The sequence below is a fragment of the Gopherus flavomarginatus genome, chromosome 9, assembly GCF_025201925.1.
Source record: "Gopherus flavomarginatus isolate rGopFla2 chromosome 9, rGopFla2.mat.asm, whole genome shotgun sequence".
Taxonomy (NCBI): Eukaryota; Metazoa; Chordata; order Testudines; family Testudinidae; genus Gopherus; species Gopherus flavomarginatus.
Genome location: NC_066625.1, coordinates 89,975,425 through 89,994,355, shown reverse-complemented (window position 1 = coordinate 89,994,355; position 18,931 = coordinate 89,975,425). Strand labels below are relative to the sequence as shown.

The following is an 18,931-nucleotide window of genomic DNA, read 5'->3' as shown; positions in this document are numbered from 1 at the left end:
GTTTGCTCGATATAACAAAGTGGGAACATTGCTATCAGGCCTGGGCCTGGCTTGGGTTCTGTCATGTCCCTCCCCTGGGCCAACGGGGTCAGATCTCTCCAGAGGGACATTCTCCCACCATGAGGGGATCACTGGGTGTCAGGCAGCTGCTGAAACTGTCTCCAACCATCCCCTTCCCGAATCCTCAGATTAGGGGACAGATGGCATGACCAGACCACGGCTGGTCCACCAATGGCCAGAGGGTCCCAGGACTGGAAAGCGGCACATGGCTTCTTTGTAGGTTACACTCAGCTGTACCTGGCAGATGTTGGGCACATGTGGAGACTGAGCCCAGTATCTCTTATTTCAGCCAATTGGCCCTTCACCTTTTTCTGGTAAATGTTAATGACACCTTCAGCTCCCCTGTGTGGGAAGGTAGGTACTAGCCCCAAAACAAAGGCAGAGTATTGAAGTCAGTTGACCGGTGTCCCAGAGACAAGGGACCTCATGGGCACCCTGTCCCACTCTGTACTCAGCCCACGCCTCTCTTCCAAGGACCAAATCCTCCTCCCTGTAACAAGCCCCAGGGTTTGCTGTGGCGAGTGCTGCTGGTACAATCAGAAAACTGACATTTTTTAAATTAGGGTTTTTTTAAAATAAGTTTGAGTGTGTCCCTTCCACCTGTGCCCAAGTACTCCCTGGCTAATGCTGGGGGTGAGAAGAGAATGTATGTTAATGGTTTGTTTGCACATTGAATTAGTTAGTCCCCAAACTTTAGACTGGGCAAGGCAACTAAAAATAGCCTACTAGAGCCCTCTGTATAAGTGTCAGCCGCCTGGTGGATGTGTGGCCTGACTAACTGGGATCCTTTGCAGACATTGCTCAGGGTTGCTTTAGCATGGAGGAGAGAGAGAGAGGATCTCTGGCAGGCATGGTCAGAGCCAGACCTGTAAACACAGACTGAGGCCCCTGCAAGCGGATCCATGCAGGTGGCTCTCTGCCCTCATTAACAGCTATGCTCACTTCAGGTTCACCTTCTGCCCCGTTGGAGGATTGGCGCCTTGAACTGTTTGTTCCTGCATAAGGAGGGAAGGATGAAAAACTACCCAGTAACGGACTGTTAATTCATACTACCTCCTCTAGCCTAAGGCCTTGTCTCTACACTACAGTTCTGCCATCCGGACTTCTCGGGGAATCCCACCCCTTTGTGTAACCTTTCCGAGAGGAATTTCCAACAGTGCTAGCTGCCTGAGAGGGGCTTTCCTACTCCTTCCAGCCAACTTGGCGCCGGGTGCAGAATTCCGGGTGCAGACTCTTCACAGGTTTACTTTTAAAGTCACTGATTAGTGGCACAGCAAAAATAACCCTTGTATTATTGGAGCAGTCAGTGATCCCCTCCCCCACAAACATTTTGCAATGCCCTCTAGTGTTCAGCAGCAGCAGAGAGAGAATCCACAGTTGCCTGAGAAGAGAGAGAAGCCTTGGCTGTGGAAAAGCAACGGCCTCGCTGCCAGGGATTTGAACAGTCATTATTCCTATAAAAAGAGACCGCAAAATAGTTGTTACGGGACAAATACTTGTGGGGCTGCAACCAATACTGAAATATTACTGACACTAGCTCTGCAGTCCTAAACCCAGACGATTGTGTGCTGCTCGCCTGTGTCAGTGGTAACTGTCTTCCTGTTTCAAAGCTCTCCAAATCACAGGGGTAGGTGGTTTTGACATTTGATTAGCCACAGAGAACAACTTGTGCGTGCTTGACAAAGTAAGTGGGCAAGCTCAGAAGCAATCATGGTGCTGAATACTTGAGCCTGTTGGAGATTGGGCCCTATCAAGGGAGAGTCATGGTGGGCATGGCTCCAAAGGGAAGATAAGTGGGCTGCTGGGAGAGATGAATATGAGGAAAGGAAGTGGTGAGTGAAGTCAACTGAAAACAGTTTCTTATGCTCTCCATGACTCATACGTTTCATTAACACAGGGGCTTGCACCGGAGTGAGCAGACTATGGCTGCTAGAAATACCATCTGGGGGCCGGAGGTGGGGAAGCAATCCAGTATTCGTTATCCTTAGCACCAACCTTCACACAGCAGAGCACTGCCCCACACAGCCTGAGCCGTTCCGTTGTTATTCCCGTGGATTCCCAATGCAGGGCTGGCCGGGGACCATCACGCTATGCCAGATGCCGGTGAGCGATATTCTGTGAGGTGGATGTATTAACCCACGCGGTGCAGCTGCTCTGCACTGAACCGTCAGCACAGCCTGGGCTTAGCGCCAGCAATAGCCAGCTTCAGGGGGGTCTTTGGGTGTAAGGTGATGTCAGGGCTCTCAGGGAAAGACACTTAGCCTGGATGCCCCTGCATGACAGTGAGTTCTGGCTGCAATGTAGGCCCCTGGGGGCTGTTTGCAGCCGCCACACGCTAGTGCAGCCCTGCAGCTGCTCTAAGTTGATTTAGTGGAACCGGCCCTGCACACAGCTATAGCTGAATTAGAGGAGTGAAAAGACAAGCTTTTGTATGCACACACAGCCCCGCCCAACCCTAAACCCTGTGTGATTTGACTGTAGCTAAGGTCCTGTCCCATCCTCTCCTAACAAGTCACAGTAATCCTTCCATCCTGGCCTGAAGGCCTGTGGGCAGAGAGGGGGAGTTCAGATAACCATAGCGGAGCCTCCATCTGCTTTCCAACAGAGCCAACCCCAAAGACAGGGCCCAAGCAAGGGAAGAATCAGATCATCGGTGTTTCTTTGTGCTCCCTGGTGTAAAACCCTGACAGTGGCCTTATCGACAGCAGTGGCCTTATCGATTGCCACTGGCTTTGTTACTCTGGTGTAACTCCACCAGTTTAAAACCTGTTGCACTGGTGGTAGTGGTGTTGCTTCGAGTGCCACCTACCCTGTGAGCCACAAAGGTTTTTAAGGCTTTGTGGGGGAGGGATAGCTCAGTGGTTTGAACATTGGCCTGCTAAACCCAGGGTTGTGAGTTCAATTCTTGAGGGGGCCATTTAAGGATCTAGGGCAAAAAATCTGTTTGGGGATTGGTCCTGCTTGGAGCAGGGGGTTGGACTAGATGACCTCCTGAGGGACCTTCCAACCCTGAGATTCTATTATAAACAATCTGGGATCCCAGCTTCAAATACTTCTGTGTTCCTGTGCAAGTAGGGCAGATGCAGCCTGACTTTAAAAGCCAATCAGGGAATACACAGAATCTCATTTATGTACATAGGAGTGGTGGGGATTCAGTGCCTGGGCCAGGAATGCTTTGCTGGAGCTGGGAGGTAGCACTGCTAGGTCACTAACTCAGGAACCCGGCAGCCCAGGCCTCTCCTGAACAGCCAGATCATTTGGCCACATGATCTGCCAGGCTTTATTGGTGGACAAATGTCTTTCACAGACAAGACTGAGGCCTTCAAACCCTTTCCCTCTGTGAGTGGAGCCAGGCAGTCAAACCTGGGTCCCATGAAGAGAAAAGCTAGTGTGGTTTCCTCCCCCACTCTGCATTCTCAACCCCCTATGCTGTCCCTGGTCAAAGGTATTTTAAATGACTATTAAATGGATCTGAAAGTATCTCTGAATTCAGGCAGCAAAGCGGCCTCATCAGTTCATCTTTGCAGAGAGAGATTGACTGACTGATACGGAAAGTCCCTGGTGCAACATAACCAAACACCAGCCCAGACAGTCATGAACTCTGGCTCCCCCCCACCCCCACCCAACCTAAAACCTGTTGTGTCAGGCTGGTCATGATACTGTAGGGTTGTTTTCTTTTCTCTTGCTATCGCTGCTATCAAGTAGGAGTTAACAGCTCTTGTTTATACAATGACAATCTGGCCAGAGGCTGATTTAATACCTCCCACTTCTTTTAAGTGCAAATAGACTCTAATGTGTGTATTAGGCTACTTGAATGGCTGTTCTGGTGAAATAGTAGGTTTCCAAATAATTTACTCCCAGTTAGTACTTGGGCGGTGCGGGGAGGATCTATATAATGTGTCTAAGCAGCTCTACAAAGCCCCAGTCTATGTACCCTGAATAGAGAGGACCAGCATGCTAACAGATTGCTATACAAAGATTGTTTATTATCTTTTATCAGAATGATAAACTAACCAAGTCAGCAGTACACCATGACCCCTCCTGTTAGATATGTCTGGCTAATGCACTGTTTTCTCTATGCACCCTACTTACATGCGGTAATGACTAACCAATTGGCCCCATTATGCTGGGGAACAAACAGAGCTACCGTTATAATATCTAGCTCTTGTATAGTGCTTTTCATCAACAGCACCTCACAAAATCCCCATTTCTCAGATGGGGAAACTGAGGCACAGGTCATGTCTACACTGCCACTTACAGCGCTGAAACTTTCTTCACTCAGCTGGTAGCTGTTCCCCTCGCAAAGGTAATTTTATTACAGTGCTGGCAGAGCTCTCCCAGTGCTGGAGCGGTGATTTCACAGCCACATTAAATTTAACATCAGCTGTGTAGACATACCCACAGACGGGGAAGTGACTTGCCCAAGGTCACCCAGCAGAGCAGGGACAGAACCAAGACTAGAACCAGGTCTCCTGAGTCCCAATCTAGTTTTCTGTCCACTAGGCCATGCTAACTGTTTCCTAGTAGACAAGCCTTACCCCAAGGAGCTTAAAATGGAGATAGCCAAATGGTAGAGGAACGGGATTGTAATATACAAGCATGGTGAATAGTGTATGACCTGAGGTTGCAATATACATATATAAAGATATGTAGCTTACGTGATACAAATAAAATATTCTGGACATTGACGCATAAGACTAAGAAAAGTCAGCAGAAGAGCATGATCCACTAAAGACTTCCTTTGGGATCCCACGTGATACACATTATAATGCACAGCCGAACAAAGCTGCAGTAATGCCATGGCAGGAGTAAAGATGGTGCCAGGGTGGAGAGATGCAGTTACTGCCAGCAGCACTCCTTCAGGTACTCGCTGCTGTTTGGGGGTGTGATTCAGTCAAAATGTATCTTTGCCTTAAGCTTTTAAAGCCCTTGCTATTTAAAGTAGAGATTGAGGTCAATGCAGAAAAATGTTCATGTATTAAAGTGCAAACCCTTACAGGATTCCTAGTCCCCTCTGTAAGCCCTTTCTCATGTAGGGCATGATCTGGCCCTAGATCAAATAACTCTAATAGCCAATAAAATGCAGGCAGAAGTGACAGATTTTCACTTAACACGTGTTTTAAAAGGTATAATTTCTTTGCCTGGTACTTAGAAAATCCATACCTATAAAATTCAGCTTTCTGTTCCATGGCAATTTAAAAAGACAAAACTGGGGGGTGAGGGAGGGAATCCTTAACAGAAGTGTGTAAACTCTCCTATCACTAACTTGTACACAATTTGATGGACATTATGGCTTCTTCAAGGTCACTTTGACCTATTATATGAATAGGAGGCTAGCATTAAAAAAAAGCGAAATCTGCTCTGTAATTCTATAATAAGTGCCCAGTAAATATGTGTATTGAAAAGTCTGGTAATACAGGTATGGTGTGTGTGCTGAACAGACCTCTTAAACCTTCCATGCCACAATCATTTTCTTTAAGACATTATATGCATACAGAACAGCCTCCCAAACTGGAGTGCCAGAGGAAGTTGCTATGGCGTGGTTAATCAGCCTGAGCTATTCTCAGAGTTGAAGGGGAATTTGCCATGCAATGTTTGTGGTTGGCATCGCCCAGTGACCCAGTCCTTTTATAAGCAAATTCCCACTGACTTCACCTTGTCTGATGTGCTGGCATAGACTGTCGGGACCCAGCCCAATGTGTCTTTCTATCAGCAAGATTCCAGCCACAACCGAGTGACCTTCATGAGTGGCTGTGCAACGAAACCTGCCCGAAGGACCGCTCGAGGGACTGAGGAAGAGTGGGTGCTTAGTAAAGGTACAGCAGAAGGCCTCTTTATTTGGCAGCGTCAAAGGGCCTTAAACCAGGTATGAATGTGATTTACTCAAGCCTTCAGGCCCCTTGGTGATGCAGTGGTGTAAAGGAGCCTTCGTATAAATAAGAATCAGACCCTAGAACTTCCATTCCTCGCACCAGCCCTTCTCCCTCTGGCACTTCCCGAGGGGGTGAAGTTTTTTAAAGGAAAGGAAACCCACTGTCCCCTGAAATACTAGGAGAGGGGCGATTCTTCCTCTCTTTTTAAGAGAACTCTCTCATTCCATGGTCTCCATTTTGCATGCGTGTCCATGCTAATTCCTCATCGTCTCTCTGGGTGCAGCTCTGAGTTCCACAGGTATTTTGGAAAGGAGCCGGCTTCTGTGGCTCACACGAGATTTGTTATTTGTTGCCGTGCATCCCTTTAGAGCTCTGAACCCACTGGACGCAGCAGCTCAAGTGGTGCAGCCTGGTCGCCTTTTCAATGGGAGCTTTATACTCCTCTGTAGCGAATGCCACTGCAGAGAGGGGCAGATTCTGCTGCCCTTGCTCAGGTGGAAATCAATAGGACAACAGCCAGAAGCAAGTCCTACCCAATGGGAATGAAGATAGTGGAAGGTGAGGGTCAGAATGTGAACCCTTAACTGCCATTGGTGAGCAGTTTCACATGACTAGCCCCAATGACTTCACTGGGAGTACTCTTATGAGCAACTGAGGGGGTGCTAGCTCTGCTGATGTCAAGAGAAGTTTTGCCTTTGACTTCAAGTCCAGGATTTAGCCCTGGCTCTTAGCAAAAAGTTCATGAGGAATGTGTCTCCTCTTGCAACCAACTCTGATAACTATGGGGGGGGGGGTTGTTTTTGATTTGTTATAACACAATAGGGACAGCATCTCACTTTCTTCCTGAATGCAGTTTCTTGCTGTGTACAGTATACTGACATTGCCTTAAGTGTGTGGGAATTTCAAATGCCGTGAATTCCATTTCTGCCAGAAACAAAGGAAATCTAGCTCCGTGTGCCATCAAAATTGGGAGCACTGGGGTGTTTGGAGGGCCAGCTCCTGCCAGTTTTCTTTTCCTCCTTTCTCTCTGGTTGTTGGAGGAGACTGCAGAAGGTTCTCTCAGTTTAAGGAGGTTAGTTTTTCAGCTCAAGGGAAATCCAGCATCTTGAAGGATAAACATGGTTGGGCTCAGGATGGCTTTAAGCCTAGCTCCTCAGAGCCCTTTGTACCCACTGCTCTTTTGAAAGCCCACCTTAGTAGCTTATTTTGCTTGAATTGAAGTCCACCAAGATACTCCTCCCTGATAAATTCTGGACCTTACCCACAAAAGTGTCCAATCTGCCAGGGAGCGTGCATGCTCCTGGGTGGGGAACAGCGGCATCCTCTTTTACCCTGGTGCTGCAGCCAAACTGAAAACTGCCTGCTGCTGACGGAGCACATGACTCCAAGCTCAGAGAGGCACGTAAGGCCAACAGGTGTGTACGCAACATGCTAAACAGCTGAGAAAATAAGGCTTGGGATCTGTGCCCTGAGAGTGGTGGAAAGGCCTGGGAACAGCAGCATAGTGACACTACGGAGGGCCGTCTCTGTCTCCATGGATCTTTACCTTGCGGCTGAGAATAGCAGCTTAGCTCATGCCCTGTGTACACATCGTGGACCTTCCAGTGGAATCTTCTCCCATTAAAGCCTTGCTCTCACCAGACAACTCGGTAGGCTTACAATGCCCCCAGAGAAGATTCAAAGCCTCCACACGTCCCTTCCGTAGCCAGCTGCAGGAAAGAGGTTTGCTCTTACAAAAGTTCTCAAGGGGCTGAAGTGAGTCATGTACTGACAAGATATCCCCAGACCCTGTTTAAAAACAAAACGCTAGTTTCATGCACTGTAGGAGGTGACTGCCGGATTGTTTTCAATCAGCTGCATCAAAACTGTTTGTACATTTGAGAATTCTACATTGTTTTTCTAAAACGAAAAATGCAACAAAACCCCAGCATGTGCAAGACATGGCATAGCAATCAGTTTCCAATGTGTGTATGCAGCAGCCCCTCCCCATCCACCGGGCCATTGTAAATACTCGGGCTTTTCACCTGGTACCTCCCATCTGCAGATCTCTAGGCACCGTGCAACACTAACAAAGCCAGCTTCCATCCCAGCACTGTGAGAGGCAGGGGGATATTGTTATCCCCCTGGACACAATGGGCAGGTGAGACTTGTCTTTTCGGGTGTCCCAAGTTGGGCCCTAAAGATAAGGGGCTGCTCTTGAAAAGATTGGGCTAAGTGACTTGTCCAGGAACAGAATCTAATCTCTTGACTCACCTGTCTGTGCTCTCAGCGTTTGGTCCTGTGCCCCTTTCTCCGATACCCATGACATTAAACAGTGGGCCTTCCACCATGCATGACAGTGCACACTGGGTATCTTTAGATATAGAGATCTGGGAACTGTTAAAAGATACAGCAAAGGACAAATGGAATTGTGCCGAGGAAGTTCAAATGAAACCTCATGGCATTGACGGCTGCAGTTAGAGTGGAGTACCGGGAGCCAAGATTCCTGGATTTTGGCCCCATCCTCTACCATTGATTCACATGGGGATTCTGAACAAGCTCTTTAAACCCCACCTCATTTTACGCATCTATGAAATGCCAGGTGTAATAATACATCCCCTCCCTCACAGCCACATCGTGAGGCTGAATTGTTTGGTAAGTACTTGGAAATCCTCAGCTGAGAGGCATTACAGTACACGTGTGAGTTCAAATATCATGACTACACCTGAAGTCCAAAGAGCAACACTTCCTGGACAAAGCTTTCTCATAAATGTGTTTGGTTGTTGTTGCTGCAGCGCTTGGCGTGCTGAGAAAGAGAAAATCTTGCTAGACTCCAAGAGGAGATCAGGTTCATTGGTGCTCATATCCTGCAACGCTGCATCTGGAATTTGGATGCACTAGATTTATTTTTCAGTCCCAATCGGAGACTTCAGCATTCCCTAAAAGTGAAGAGGGAAGTTGCACCGGAAAATCTCAGTGGTACGCTGTGACTCAGATGCTGTCTGAAATTGATTTACTTCTGCTGGACTCTGAATTGGGACAGATCTATATGGGACCCATGCACTGGAGCATCATTGTCTTGTTTTCAAACTGTTGATCGTGAAGTGTTAGATTTTGTTCACTCTCCTGGATCTCATTTATAGCTGCAGTGAACCTTTTGCCAAATGTTTGTGTGTGGTTCTGGAGTAACAACTGTTTGAGCTACATTCCATTAGCTCATGCACAGCGTGTAAACACGGCCAGACATTCAACCAGAACGCTTCTCTAGGGACATGACTGGGCTGCTCTTCGGAGGGCCAAGGATCACCTGCGGTTTGTTTGAGTGAATAGCTCAGCTCAGGCTTTGCTGTATGTTGTCTAATTATAGACATTATGTTGCAAATGGCTTTTGAAGCTGTTAATGGTATTACTGGTGTTATTCTTCTAGCTGTTAATTATAACAGATTTGTTTGGGATGCTTTCCCGGTTTTCAGCTGTAATTGCTCTCCATGTTCCCTGATGTCTTGCAGTTCAGGGTAAGCCCTGTAGTTTTGGTAGATGATGTTCACCTCCCCTGTTGAAAATGGTTGTATAGTGATACTTGTGAAGAATGGCTGCCATGTTCTACCCCAAGGTCAACTGCATTCCTGCAATGAGCAAGTGCTGCAGCTGTGGGCCCAGATTCAGCAAGATCCTTATGCCTGGGGCTAACTTTACTCAGGTAAATCCCACTGCCTTTTAAGTGAGGCACAGGCACAAGTTCCTTGCTGAATCAGAGCTGTGGTCCATAAAGCAGTACAGGATTCTTCCTGCTAAGTCAGCAATCTAAGGTGTTATTACTAAAGTGCTACATAAGAGTCAGGCATTATTAGTAGGTAGGGAAATGGGAAAATATTAGCTGGATTGTTTCTCTTTTATTGTCATTAAGCTCTAAAGGGGTCTGTTCACTCTGCATAGAAAACCCCAGATTTATAGAGCAAGCTGCCTGGAGTGCTTTTGGTTTCTGTTTTTTCAGGCTTGTTCTTAAATTTTCAAAATACCAATAAAGCAAACACTGAAGAAAAGACTGGGCCCAGTCCTGCATGCAGGGCTTCTGCTGAGCTCCCCCTGGGATTTCAGTGCATGAAGAACCTACAGGATTGTACTTTCACTGCTGTGAGGCCTGTAAAGCTTTACCACCAAGAGCTCATAAAATTCAACTTCAAAACAAAGCAAAATAAACTTGCTTTGATTGATAGCTTTCCTAGCTCTCCTCCATTGTCCCTCATTAGTATGCTTTCCCCTGCCTTTCCAGCTCTGAAATCCTTGTTTAGATAAACTTGAAAGCTAAAGGAAATTTGGCAGGCAGGGTCTTGCCCTATGGGAAGGGCAGATAGTGTCACCTTTAATGTAAACACGCACTATTGACTGGGGCTGGGAATTACTTGTCAATGATAAAGCTACCTTATGTGGTGGCTGTGTGCACACAGTTGCATACAATGAACGCGGCTTTTATGTTTGGTGAGCTACCCTATTAAAGCCAGTCAGGAAATGAGATGGGGAATAGAACTGACTCAGTAACTTGACTCAGATTAGTGGGTGTACCCGCTGGTGCATTGTTTGCAGTGTTGTTGTGGTGTTTGTCCCAGGAGAGTGGAGAGACAAGGTGGGTGAGGTAATATCTTTTATTGGACTAACTTCTGTTGGTGAAAGAGAGAAGCTTGTGAGCTCGGCAGGGAAGATATTATCTCACCCACCTTGTCTGTGTGTATGTACATCTATTGTAATAGATATTTATGTATTGAGACTTCTATAGGGCTTTTAACAATGAGCGTAATTAACGACTGGAACAACTTATCAAGGGCCGTGGTGAATTCTCCATCACTGACCATTTTTAAATTAAGATGGGACATTTCTCTAAAAACTCTGCTCTAGGAATTAGTGTGGGGCACGTCTAGGGTGACCAGATGAGAGAGATGAAATATTGGGACATGGGCAGGGGAGGGAGGTCACCACTGGAGCATAGGAAAAATTGATGGGGGCTGAGCACCCACCGGCAGCTCCCCGCCCCCCACAGCATCAGCTCACTCCGCCTCCCCTGAGCGGGCTGCCACATCCTGCTTCTCCCCCCCTCTCCAGCATTTGTGCCGCCATACAGCTGATTCGCACAAGCCTGGGGGGGAAGTGGGAGGAGCAGGAATGTGGCGTGCTTGGGGAAGAGGCGGGATCAGGGCAGAGATTTGAGGAAGGATCCAATGGGGCAGGGAGGGGGCGGGGCTGGGGCTGAGTGAAGGGCACGAGCCCCGTCCGCCTGTGCGCAGGAGTGCAAAATATCGGGACAAACAAGTAAATATCGGTACAGTCCTGATAAAATCGGGACGTCTGGTCACCCTAGGCAGGTCTCTGGCCTGTGTTACGTAGGAGGTCAGACTAGCTGATCACAATGGTTCCTTTTGGCCTTGGCATTTATGGATCTATTAAACCATTTCCCAGCCTCTCTTGGCTGCATCCTAACAAGCAAATCAACTTGATCTGATGGAGCTGGGGTTTGACTCTTACCTGGCTTATTTAGGGATGACAAGAATAAACACAAATCTGAAGGTGAGTACAACTAGTGCAAAATAACAAAACTTTCAACACGGTGCTAGAGTAAGCCAGGAACTGGGCAATACAGCCAATGGAGTATCAGGTGTACACCATAAGTGTAGCGTCTGGGTCAGCCCCTCAGCTGGTGTAATTCAGCACGGCTCCAGCAGGGCCCGCATGGAGTTATGTTGAGGTGTACGAGCTGAGGATCTGGCCCTTACACTATGGGTTCTCCATTCTGAGGGGGGGGCGCTTTCCAAACTCTCTCTCGGAAGCCTTACAAACTGCAGTGACCAGGGCTTTCCTTCCACACCAGTGGTGAATTTGAAATGTCCTGTTGCCGAGACTCAGCCGCCCGTGGGAACTATTTCAGCAGGGCTTTGTGAAGGATCCAGAGTTGAGTAGGTATCTTGCCTACGAGGTGTGGTTGGTGTCCCGTTGGGTGAAAGCACCAGCTAGCTGGAGCAGCTACTGCACTCCTGTCACCACCAAATGTTTTCACGATGCAAAGGCCGTTTGCCAATGGGAAAAACTGCTCATGCTCTCTATCTCAAAGGGTTATTTTGTCACAAGAACAGTGCACCGAGTGTTGCCTTGACCCTTATTCAGTCTGCCCAGCGGCCCCTGAAAAAATCCTAAATACAAATCTGCACATTGCTGCTTCAGAGAACTGAAGTAATAGGAGAGGATGCGAGTGCACAGCTGCTGTGGATGGCTCCGGGTCTCAGCCCACTTGTTTGAGAGTAATCAAAGGCTTAGTCTACATTACAGACGTCTGTGGGTGTATAACTACCCCGCAGTTATACCGACCAAACTCCTGGTGTAGACAGCTTCTCCTGTCCACGTAGCTCCCGCCTCTCAGGAGGTGGAGTTCCTAGGCTGATGGGAGAAGCTCTCCTGTTGGAGCAGGCAGCGTCTTCACTAAGCGCTACAGCAGTGCTGTATGTGTAGACAAGACTTGTGCAGGTCAAAGGATCCCTGGAGAGCAGGGGAGGGGCCAGTATGGAGCATAAATAACAGCTCTTACCCACTGTCTGCACCCGGCTCCTTCCCCCACGTGCCTGGAGGGTCAGGCAGAACATAGCTTGCTTTTCTGGTTTAACATTAGGCCGTTGTATGACTGGAACATGCTGGCTTTTCCTTGATTGAAGTGACTCATTCCCGAAGGCTGCATGAGTGCAGGCAATTGGTTAGGTGCTTTTCTTCTGCAGTTACTCCTGTGATCCTGGCCCTCATGTTCGGACCATTTTTTCGGTCTTTGTTCCTTCCTGAGCTCTGTAAAGCTCTCTCTGGTGCACCGGTTGTAGGTACAGGCTAGATGGGAACTGAGCAAACACCCCTCTCGCCCCAGCTCTCACAATGTGCTTCAGTCCGAATTTGGAACACGGTTGAGTGTCAAGCACCAGATCAGCAATTATGCAAAATCACAGGCAGACCATCACATGCCCTCTCCTTGTATGGACACAGTTCTCCAGAGACTAAAAAACACGGAGTGACTCCACCTTCCCCCCCCGTATCTCCATCTCCCGACACCGACATCGGTGGTGTGTGGAGGTTGTAACTGTCATGCTGATGTTTTCCAAGTGCTGTGCCTTTACATTATTACTACAGCATCTTTCTGGCTGCCATTTTGTGACCGATCTGGCGCATGCTTTGCCGTCCCACGGAGACTTCACGCTTGCTTTTCATTGTGCGTCTGCAGTTTATTTAATCCAAAATAAGCCATTTGGGCTGGTTCTTCTCTGTCTATGGAAAAGCGCAACAACATCCCCTTGACCAGGTGGGAGTCAAACTCTGAGTCTTGGCATGCCATGGGCTTCAGCTATTTAAAGGCTGAATTTTATCTCAGACATCTAGACCCTGTGCCTGTTCACCCTCTCTACTGAGATCAACATCCAGCTGGAACAGAATCTTCACCTACTTATGCACCCGGCAAGTCTTGCTCTTTCGTAAGCACTCCCCTTGGATATCCTTTGAACCTCTCTTTGCACTCTGCCTTGGCCTTCAGATGCCATTCTTACCTTTGTCAGTTCCCTGAGTATCTTCAGAACCTCATCCTGGCTGACATCTGCTACCTCTTGCTTGACTCAACCAAAGGAAAACCTCTCAGAACCCTCCAGTAACAGTATGCTCTGCAGAAAGCTATTTGGGGTTGTTTTATTTCTGGTTTTCTTTTTTCCTTCAGTGTCAGGAGTGTTTACACACTGTCACAAAAGAGGGAGGGGCTTTCAGATGCCTTACTCTTCTCTGGGTTCAGCACTGTTTGTGTAGACTTAAGAACGGAAGATGCAACTTACCATGCTCCAGTCACGCTTGTTCACATTATGTGGGCTAATCACGTTTTTTCATATTGCAACCCTCAGAGCTTGACTTTGCAATAACCCAGGAGCTTTCAGGCTTAAGGGAAACAGTATGTTACTACTAATCTGAACTGGAAGGACTCTCATAGCCCAGAAGAAACTAGAAACAAGTTGACAGTACAATACACATTATCATCCTCTTATTTCCTGGGTGCAGGATTCCCTCCCAGAATCCATGTCACAGGAGAGAACGTTGAGGCGCCTTTAGGCAGAAGAAGTGAAAGTTAAAACTGTTATTTTTATTGTTATTGTTTTGAAAGCTGCCATCTAACACACACAACGCATTCAGTTAAAAATGTGAGATTTTCTTTTCATGCTAACTTTCTGTCTGGTCACATGAAAACACTACATAGAAAAAGAAAAATAACTTACCGGGAAAGTGGTAGGGGGAAAGCCTGATGTATAATGAGGATGTGAAAGCATCCATTTAAATAGACTTTTAAATCCATGTGATCCAGAACACTTCCTTCCCTCTCCAATGGCTTTTTTTGAACCAGGTAAATTTTAATAACCTACAATCAAAAATCTCCTATTTCAGTACGGCACCGGTGTGCTAAGTATCAATTAGCAACGGACATTCTTGGTCACTTTACTGCATCTCAACAGGACTGGAGCTAAGATGAAATAGGAAAGTGATGAAAATTATAATCATTTTAGGGAAATCATTAAATAAAAAACAGAATTGCTATGTAAATACCATGGAACGGTTTGTGTAATGTGTTAAGCCAGCGATAACTAACTTTCAGTGCAAAAACATCTTGTTTTCCACTCTAAAAAGGTGGGGGAGGGAGGATGCTTTTCCTTTTCCTTTCCCCCTTTTCCTAAAAAGACTAGCTCTTCAATCAGTTATGCCTCCCAATATCCCTAGGAGCGGGGAAATAACATCCTTGTTTTACAGATTGGTTTACTGAAGCACAGAGAGATTAAGGCCAAAACTTTCAGTCCTGAGTTCCTAAAATCATCCATCTAAATCCACATTTAGGCCCCAATCCCATAAGACAACCCAGGCAAGTGGACCTTACAGCTACACTGAGCCCTACAAAAGTCAACGGGTCCACTGTGCAAGATCAGGGCCTTATGCACCTATATGAAAGTGACCTGATGTCCCAGCACTATATATGATCTGATGCTAGGACAGGGAGAGAGGAAAAGTTACTTAGCATGTTACCTCTTTGGGGGCAGAGCCTGTCCTTTGGTTCTGTGCCCGCAGAGCACCCCGCACAATGGCGTCCTGGTCCAGCATACAGTAATACAAATAATAATATTATTGCACTTTAGGCCCTGATCCTGCAAGCACCTATCTGCTTCCACAGTTCCACTGCTATATGCATAACTGTTTGTGGGATCCAGACCTTCGTTTAGTAAGCTACCTCTTCCTATTTTGAACACCCTTAGATTCTAGGTGTTCGATTCTCAGCGAAAAGCCTGATCCTACTCCCACCCGTGTCAATACCAAAACCCAAACTCTCTTCAGTCAGAGCAGAATCAGGCTCTGTGAAAGCACAATCCCTTTTCTCTATTTCACCTGTTTTCAGCAAGATGGAGGATGCTCCCAACTCCAGCCAAAGTCAGCGGGAAGCGTGGCTGTTCAGCAGGCTCTCACTGACTCTGCTGGACCAAGCCCAGAGGACTGAAATACACTGGCTAATCAGTCCCACCGAGTTCAGCAAAACAAAGGGACCTTTCCGGAGTAGCTGCAGATACAGCACTACCGTGAGCCTGCCTGCTGTAAGATCAATTAACCTTTCCTATTAGTGAAAAATTAACAAACGTGCAAACCCAAAGCAAGCACTGAGGACAAAGGGCAATTATTTGGGGATTTATCATAAATCATTACTTCCTTTGCCAGGCAGCAGGGAAGCTTCTCCAGCTTTCTGAAGCAAGCTGTTCTTGGTCAGCATCTTTTGCAGAAGGCTGGGGAATGTTGAATGTGGCTAAGGGTAGGTTTTCCTCGGGGCCGATCTGAACACTTCAGGATAGCCCCCAGTACTCCTGCATTACCAACCACAAAATATGTCACTGCTGGGGGTGGGTTTCAACTCTTGCCATCTTTGCTTGGTAATATTCCCACCTAGCATTGATCAGACACTATTCTAATACCGTACGATTGTTGATTAGGGTTGTGGTAGCCGTGTTGGTCCCAGGATATTAGAATGACAAGGTGGGTAAGGAACTATCTTTTATTGGGACCAACTTCCGGTGGTGAGAGAGACAAGCTTTTGAGCTTCCAGAGTCCCTGTCACCAACCGAAGTTGCTCCATTAAAAGATAGCTCCTCACCCACCTTGACTTGCTAATATCTTGAGGTAGTATTGACCGCCTGCTTTGGTTTATGAGTGTGGAGTAACATAAGTGGAAGCACTGGCAAACCTGGTTTACTACTGTCTTAGGGCCCAAGCCTGAAAGCAGTTACTATACGTATACTTGCTTCAAAGAGACAAGAAGCGGGAGTAAGCAAATGCATTGGAGTAACTCCTTGGTAGGATCAGGCCCTTGGGTATCATTCCAGTGCAGTAATGTTCTCTCCTTGGTACAAATGTAATGAATCCAAGCCCAGGATGCGTATCAAGTTTCTTGCCTAAATAGGTGCCACAAACAGCTATAGATGCAAAATTAACGTACTGGAAAGGTGAGTACCAACCGCACTAGTCACTGGGCCGAGGTTCATATTTTTTTAAATTTTATAATAATTTACATAGCGTGTTTTATCTGAAAGGATCTGCCTGCATCAGTCAAACTACAGGATTGGAGCATATGGGCACAGTCCTCCAAACACCAATACAGCTTTGCCCGGATGAGTAGTCCCTTCATGATCTACTCATGTGCACAATGTTTACAGAACTAGGCCATGCATGATGGAGCTGATTGTTCAGAGGTGCTGAGCACCTATTGACTTCAATTGGAATGTCGTCTGGTTCTGACAATAAGGCCGATAAGCACGAGCGAAATGCAGTCCCATCTCGGATGCGGAGCAGCGCACAGCACACAAACTGCAGAGTGCACAATGCCAGACTTAGCAGAAGCATAAACAAGCCCTGCAATAATGATCTCAATACATAATTCACGATGCCTGGCCCTTCCATAGCAATTTCCTGATGAGGCTCTCAAAGTGCTTGTCTCGCCCTCTGTAAGCAAGGGAATATCGCCTCATTTTGGGATGGAGAAACTGAGGCACAAAGAGTTTGAGGCCAGTATTTTCAAACCTAAAGTGAGGCACCTCAATAAAAGGAAAGTGCACTGATTTTCAGAGTTCCTGTGCAACACTGGCAACGTATGTTCCATGCTCCTCTCTGCTGGCTCCTCCCCTAGAGGGTAACATCCTACTACTGCTACCAGCCAGTGAAGTTGCTCCTTTTAAGCTCAAGTTGGTATGTGCTTGTGATGCTGACAAATCTTTCCAGCCAAACCCACCCAGGATGCCAGGGTAGTCAGAGCTCCTGACTTCCTTGTCCTGGGCTTGGCTGCAGATAGGGTTGACCAGACAGCAAGTGTGAAAAATCAGGAGGGGGGGGGGGCGTTAATAGGCGCCTATATAAGACAAAGCCCCAAATATCGGGTCTGTCCCTAGAAAATCGGGACATCTGGTCACCCTAGGTGCAAATCCTGAACTTGAGAGAAGTTAGAGCAACAACCCCGAGAGGAGGCGGCGGGAGATAAAGCACAGGCTGCAGGTGGCTGCCTTGCAAGGCTGCTGCTGCTCCAGCTCCCGGGCTCGGGGACTCCAGCCCGGACTTTCCTTGCCGCTTCGGTGACTGGGTTGATGATTTTGTGTGTGTGTGCGTGTGCCAGGAACTCCGCTCCCACGTGGGGCGGACTCCAAGGTGCTCCATGGAGCGGCCAATGAAAAGTCCGCGCTCCGGTAGCAAATGACCCTGACACGTCTCGTAACATAAACAGTGGCGAGGCAGCCAATGAGGGGGAGGCCGAGAGGTTTGGACTTTGGGAACTCAGTGTCCGGTCGATGCATGTCCGGGGCCTGCCCCAGCCGGGCTGTGTTTGCAGCCAGGGCTCTGCTCCTGCTCTGGGTCTGATGCGAGGATCTGACCCCCACGCTGAAGCGCTGCAGTCGGGCGGCGGGGAGGAAGGGGGCTCGCCTGGTCATTGGGGTTCACTGTTCTCCTGCAGCCTGGGAACGACGAGCCCGCTTCCGCCGTGCAAACACCACGGCCCCAGCTCCCGCGGTGCTAGGCCCGAAGTGCACCTTGGCGGCGAGAAACCTGCACCCGGGGGCTGGTCTTCTCCCTCCTTTCTGGGGCTGGGAAATAGCAACCGGGCCCGCTCGGACCCTGTAACCACAGGCCAACAACCTCCCGCCCTTTCACCCTGAGCCCTAAATAGGGTGACCGATGTCCCAATTTTATAGGGACAGTCCTGATTTGGGGGTCATTTTCCTATATAGCCTCCTATTACCCCCCCCCGCCCCACTCGCTGTCCGGTCACTGTAGCCCTACACCCCCCAGATGTTGCAGGGGAGACGTGCATTGCGGGGTGGGGGGGCTGTTTCATGGGTGTGCGCGCGACTTTTCTTTTTGTGCTTTCCCCTTTTATTATTTAAATTGATACGTTTCATTACTAGGGAGAAAAATAAAATATTCCTTTGATACACAAAATCAAATTGATATTTAGCCTCTGCTTACTTTTTTATGCATGGCTCCTTTTCCCCGCATGGTAGTGACAGATTGTTTGAGCTGGAAGGAAAAGCCATTCAAAGCTAATTAAGCAGCCATTCCAAGCAGTATTTGCAAGCGGGAGGCTGAGAAGCGGCGGCGTTTGTCAGCGCTCGGCACCCGCGTGGCTTTGACTGACAAGACCAGCGCTGGAGTGGCAGCCCGGGCAGCCTCCGCCAATGGACAAAAGGCAGCCGGCTCTGCCCCTCGCCGATTGGTCGGATAGATCTTTTTGATGGAAGGTTGCTTTTTGAAGAGGGGGTGGTGGTGGCACGGTGCGGGCCCCACGTGGGGGGAAGGCAGGGCGGGTTGTGCCTGTGACGTGGGGCGCGAGGAGCCATTTTGTGCTAATAGCTGCTGCCCTGGCGCGGAGCTGAGGGTGCATCTGCGGAGCCCTGAGCCCGGCCCCGCTGGGTGCAGGGGCGGGCTGAGCAATGGGGACTAGCCCT

At 48.1% G+C, this 18,931-nt stretch overlaps 1 long non-coding RNA gene across 1 annotated transcript; it reads right to left on the bottom strand.

Annotated features, from left to right (window-relative positions):
* Positions 1 to 4,095: 4,095 nt before the first annotated feature.
* Positions 4,096 to 18,711, bottom strand: LOC127058128 (uncharacterized). The gene is made up of 3 exons (XR_007776292.1): positions 18,453 to 18,711; positions 14,189 to 14,430; positions 4,096 to 7,721 (listed from the first exon to the last, which is right to left on the bottom strand). It is a non-coding gene; the product is annotated as an uncharacterized LOC127058128 (long non-coding RNA).
* Between the last annotated feature and the right edge of the window lie 220 nt (positions 18,712 to 18,931).